At 40.0% G+C, this 6,189-nt stretch overlaps 1 long non-coding RNA gene across 2 annotated transcripts; it reads right to left on the reverse strand.

Moving 5' to 3' along the window:
• Window positions 1-401: 401 nt before the first annotated feature.
• Window positions 402-1,708, reverse strand: LOC124687451. 2 transcript variants are annotated; one of them, XR_006998223.1, is made up of 4 exons: window positions 1,258-1,708; window positions 1,071-1,156; window positions 874-959; window positions 402-648 (listed from the first exon to the last, which is right to left on the reverse strand). It is a non-coding gene; the product is annotated as an uncharacterized LOC124687451 (long non-coding RNA). The 2 variants fall into 2 exon arrangements; XR_006998222.1 differs by having other exon boundaries at window positions 402-959.
• Window positions 1,709-6,189: the final 4,481 nt, after the last annotated feature.

A 6,189-nucleotide genomic window follows, 5' to 3' on the forward strand; every position in this document is an offset into this window, starting at 1 on the left:
AAGCAATTGCAAGTCTGTACATCACCTTCTCTCTTACAAGTTGGGACGATTACAGTACCCTCTCTTTGTTTCATCAAAGCAGCAGATTTCACAGTTGCTGAACCATTTCACTGAGTGGAAATAACATCCTCACCACTATGCTATTTATCTCACGTGGAACATTATTCAGTCCAAACGGTCTTGCTAATCATTTAGCTGCAATGGGACAGAAAACAAAAGTGGTATAATCAACACAGCTAAAACTAAAGAACAATAATGCATATAGAGCTAAGAAGGGGTCTATGGAGTCCTGCTAATTATTCAACTACAAAGAGAGAATAACAGTGGCACAATACTCCGAACTAACCACATTCTGAAACTCATCATCTTTAAACCAAAATTTAGCAAATAAAAAATGCAGCTATTGATTTGGGCACCTGACTAAAGATACATGTTGGTCTAGCTGAGCTTCATCGACAAAATGGCTTAGTGAAGATGTGCAGATGGAGAATTGTTAATGAAGATGTGCTATTCTTAGACCAGAATATAAACAATAATATATGCAACAGTGCTATTCTTAGCCTCTATCTCTCTCAGTAAAAAGAATTAAAACATCCCATTTATCCAAGTCTTCACTCATCTTGGAAATCTCACAACTTCTCAACAGATCTGATACGTGGAAGCAATTTCATAATAGTTAGACCAAACACATATAATCATTTTTAGAGGAAAATATAACAATACATGTGAAGAACTGAAGATAAATTTAAACAAGAACACCCATATCGGCCCTCTACTACTTATCCATTCCTCTCAATAACAGTCAGACATTTAGGGGTAGAAAGTGCAGTATGCATGGAAATAATTAGGTATGCAAATTGATAGTACTCTTACATCAGATTTTCCATCCAGCTCATAGATCATACTGCCTAAGAAGTACTTGTGGGTCATTATATAAGAAAACTCCTGCAGGTGGTGCTCTGTATTATTCAAAAACAACGGATATTAATCAAAACAACACCAATACAACAAATCTAAATACAATTTGGGGAAGAACTGAGGGAAGCAAAGAAGGGAAAAAGGAGCTCTACCTACATGGATCAATTTTGGTAGTAACATCCAACAATTGAGGGCTCAACTTGTCAACACCCTCTCCTAGGCATGGCGAGGAGCAGGGCTACAGTGACATCAAATGACACAAAATGTCGGATGGAATTAATTCAATGACATATCATATGGGAAAATAAAAGGGAAAAAAGGTGTCAAGGACGGGCATACTTGCATCATCCATGAGCACCATGAACGCCAATGGCGACCGTGTAAGAATCTTCTGGACATCGAAACCCTAGATGCAAATAAAAATTAATTTATGAGAAGAAATGAGAGACAACATCGTGTAGGGAGAGGGTGAGAAAGTTTTCCTACTATGAATACGTCAATATAAAATGTAAGCAACATTAGTAGAACATGGCACTGTCACAACTGTTTCCTTTACTTCGGAAAGGCACACACAGTAACAAATAACACAAGATATAAAATGAATAATTGCAGTAAGACCGTCTTGCTAGCAAACAAGACCAAACAATATACTTCCCTAACAACTTTGTTTGAAACATAATTGCGTATGGATTGGCAAACCATTTTGACACTTTCTACACGACTGCAACATGAACTGTTGACAGCTAGGAGGTGTAAAACTTGCGGTAAACTTCACTAACATAAAAAAGATTAGTTTAAATGTCACATGTTAACACATGATGAGCTATGGCTACAGAAAGTCACTGATCGCGGTTAGGGAAAATAAAAGAATATATTCATACATGTAATCCAGTTCGTTTTTGCTGGCTTGCAGAGCTATATTGAATGACTGTTGTGAGCATATATAATGTGCAAATTATGACTGTTGTGCGGATGCCCAAGTGCATCGAATAATCGAGAAAGCATGGGGAATAAAAAAAGGGAAATAGATTGGGGAGCATACACGAGGATACCTATGGGCTGCAATGTTCATGGATGCTAGGAATCCCGGACACCTGACGAAGGTAGAAAGTCACCAGCCACCAGAGAGGAGGGCACAAAGGATTTCAAATGTTGCCTTCTTGATTTTTGCCTGATGCCGCCCTCTTCCTCGTCCTATAACAAATGAAACAATGACACATCCTCCATGAAGGACAAAAAAAATATTACAGATTCCTTCCATACTTCCATTTAGAAATAAAAAAACTTTCAAAAGCATAAAATTTTATCATTTCTGTACTACCTACTGAAACTAAAAAAAATGCAAACAAGCTATTAAAGAGCTAGAGAAAACTCTATTGTGGAAGAGAACGCACACTGAAATCATTCACATAACTTCTCTCTGTGAACAAATACAAATATCTGCTAAGTTGAAGGTGATCATTAGTGACTGCAAGTTTTAGCCTATAAAAGTTACCATTAATTAGCATTAATGTTGTTGCAAGCTTGAAATTTTTGGTACTGAAATCAGTATATCATAAAATAGCAGAAAATTGCAACAACACTCAGGTAATTCAAAATGTCTGTGCTCAATCGCAAGACTCTCATTTCAACCTGTTTGCATATGGAGATAGCGAAATCTGCAAGGGAAAGAAATAGGATGAGCATACCTGCAGTTCACAAACACAATGGTGGTTGCTCGCTGTTAGAGAATCTGCTAAACATCCAAATCCTACGTGGAAATATCATATCTACCTGAATCTCAGGGATCGGAGTGTGCACGGCAGTGGACATATCTTTCTCGGGCATGGCCTCGCCGCCCCGCCATCGCCCCGTAGTGCACCCTGCAATGCATCAATACATCAATAAGGATGCAAATCGATTAGAACACACTCAAACTGAAACTCAAAATACTGCACCACCCCGTGCAATATTGCAGCTACAAATTCCGAGGATCGTAACTCTAAAAACTGCACCACACCCTGCAACATTCGAAGTACAAATTTCTAGGGACTAATACTCTAAATACCTCAGCACACCCTGCAATATTGCCGGTACAGATTTCTCAAAACCTTAGCCATATAATACAAGTATATGCAGAAGACATTGATGTCTACGTTCCCCCTCCTTTCCTGTAGACAGTGTTGGGCCTCCAAGAGCAGAGGTTTGTAGAACAGCAGCAAGTTTTCCCTTAAGTGGATCACCCAAGGTTTATCGAACTCAGGGAGGAAGAGGTCAAAGATATCCCTCTCATGCAACCCTGCAACCACAAAGCAAGAAGTCTCTTGTGTCCCCAACACACCTAATAGGTGCACTAGTTCGGCGAAGAGATAGTGAAATACAGGTGGTATGAATATATATGAGCAGTAGCAACGGTGCCAGAAAATAGCTTTCGGGCGTGTAGTTGATGGTGGTAGTATTGCAGCAGTAGTAACACAGTGAAACAGTAAACAAGCAGTAGTAACGCAGCAGTATTTAGGAACAAGGCCTAGGGATTACACTTTCACTAGTGGACACTCTCAACATTGATCACATAACAGAATAGATAAATGCATACTCTACACTCTTGTTGGATGATGAACGCATTGTGTAGGATTACACGAACCCTCAATGCCGGAGTTAACAAGCTCCACAATAATGCTCATGTTTAAGTAACCTTATAGTGCAAGATAGATCAACATAACCAGATAGATCACATCAATACCATCATAATGATAATTAACCCCACAATCTACAAGAGATCATGATCATAGCCTACGACAAGAACCACACGGTGCACACACTAGTCACCTTTACACACGTGCAGGAGGAATAGAACTACTTTAATAACATCACTAGAGTAGCACATAGATGAATTGTGATACAAAACTCATATGAATCTCAATCATGTAAAGCAGCTCATGAGATCATTGTATTGAAGTACATGGAGAGAGATTAACCACATAGCTACCGGTACAGCCCCGAGCCTCGATGGAGAACTACTCCCTCCTCATGGGAGTAGCAGCGGTGATGAAGATGGCGGTGGAGATGGCAGCGGTGTCGATGGAGAAGCCTTCCGGGGCACTTCCCCGTTCCGGCAGCGTGCCGGAACGGAGACTCCTGTCCCCGGATCTTGGCCTCGCGATGGCGGCGGCTCGGAAGGTTTCGTGGTTTTCGTCGAACGCCTCGGGGTTTTCGATCCGGGGGCTTTATATAGGCGAAGAGGCGGCGCGAGGAGGGCCGACGGGGGGCCGGACTATAGGGCGGCGCGGCCCCCCTCCGGCCGCGCCGGCCGTAGTTTGGTGGGCCTGTGGCCCCCTCTCGACCTCTCCGGTGTGTTCTGGATGCTTCCGGGATTCTAAGATCTTTGGCGTTGATTTCGTCCGATTCCGAGAATATTTCGTTACTAGGATTTCTGAAACCAAAAACAGCAGAAAACGAGAACTGGCACTTCGGCATCTTGTTAATAGGTTAGTTCCGAGAAAATGCACGAATATGACATAAAGTGTGCATAAAACATGTAGATAACATCAATAATGTGGCATGGAACATAAGAAATTATCGATACGTCGGAGACGTATCGGCATCCCCAAGCTTAGTTCTCGCTCGTCCCGAGCGAGTAAAACGATAACACGGATAATTTCGGAGTGACATGCCATCATAATCTTGATCATACTATTTGTAAAGCATATGTAGTGAATGCAGCGATCGAAACAATGTATATGACATGAGTAAACAAGTGAATCATATAGCAAAGACTTTTCATGAATAGCACTTCAAGACAAGCATCAATAAGTCTTGCATAAGAGTTAACTCATAAAGCAATAATTCAAAGTAGAGATATTGAAGCAACACAAAAGAAGATTAAGTTTCAGCGGTTGCTTTCAACTTGTAACATGTATATCTCATGGATATTGTCAACATAGAGTAATATAATAAGTGCAATAAGCAAGTATGTAGGAATCAATGCACAGTTCACACAAGTGTTTGCTTCTTGAGGTGGAGAGAGATAGGTGAACTGACTCAACATTGAAAGTAAAAGAATGGTCCTCCATAGAGGAAAAGCATCGATTGCTATATTTGTGCTAGAGCTTTGATTTTGAAAACATGAAACAATTTTGTCAACGGTAGTAATAAAGCATATGTATCATGTAAATTATATCTTACAAGTTGCAAGCCTCATGCATAGTATACTAATAGTGCCCGCACCTTGTCCTAATTAGCTTGGACTACCGGATCATCACAATGCACATGTTTTAACCAAGTGTCACAAAGGGGTACCTCTATGCCGCCTGTACAAAGGTCTAAGGAGAAAGCTCGCATTGGATTTCTCGCTATTGATTATTCTCAACTTAGACATCCATACCGGGACAACATAGACAACGAGATAATGGACTCCTCTTTTATGCATAAGCATGTAACAACAATTAATAATTTTCTCATTTGAGATTGAGGATATATGTCCAAAACTGAAACTTCCACCATGGATCATGGCTTTAGTTAGCGGCCCAATGTTCTTCTCTAACAATATGCATGCTTAACCATAAGGTGGTAGATCGCTCTTACTTCGGACAAGACGAACATGCACAAGCAACTCACATGAAATTCAACAAAGAGTAGTTGATGGCGTCCCCAAAGTGAACATGGTTATCGCACAACAAGCAACTTAATAAGAGATAAAGTGCATAAGTACATATTCAATACCACAATAGTTTTTAAGCTATTTGTCCCATGAGCTATATATTGCAAAGGTGAATGATGGAATTTTAAAGGTAGCACTCAAGCAATTTACTTTGGAATGGCGGAAAATACCACGTAGTAGGTAGGTATGGTGGACACAAATGGCATAGTGTTGTTTGGCTCAGGTATTTTGGATGCATGAGAAGTATTCCCTCTCGATACAAGGTTTAGGCTAGCAAGGCTTATTTGAAACAAACACAAGGATGAACCGGTGCAGCAAAACTCACATAAAAGACATATTGAAAACATTATAAGACTCTACACCGTCTTCCTTGTTGTTCAAACTCAATACTAGAAATTATCTAGACCTTAGAGAAACCAAATATGCAAACCAAATTTTAGCATGCTCTATGTATTTCTTCATTAATGGGTGCAAAGCATATGATGCAAGAGCTTAATCATGAGCACAACAATTGCCAAGTATCACATTACCCAAAACATTTATAGCAATTACTACATGTATCATTTTCCAATTCCAACCATATAACAATTAACGAAGCAGTTTCAACCTTCGCCATGAAAATTAAAAGCTAA

This window comes from Lolium rigidum, chromosome 2, assembly GCF_022539505.1.
Source record: "Lolium rigidum isolate FL_2022 chromosome 2, APGP_CSIRO_Lrig_0.1, whole genome shotgun sequence".
NCBI classification, from domain to species: Eukaryota; Viridiplantae; Streptophyta; class Magnoliopsida; order Poales; family Poaceae; genus Lolium; species Lolium rigidum.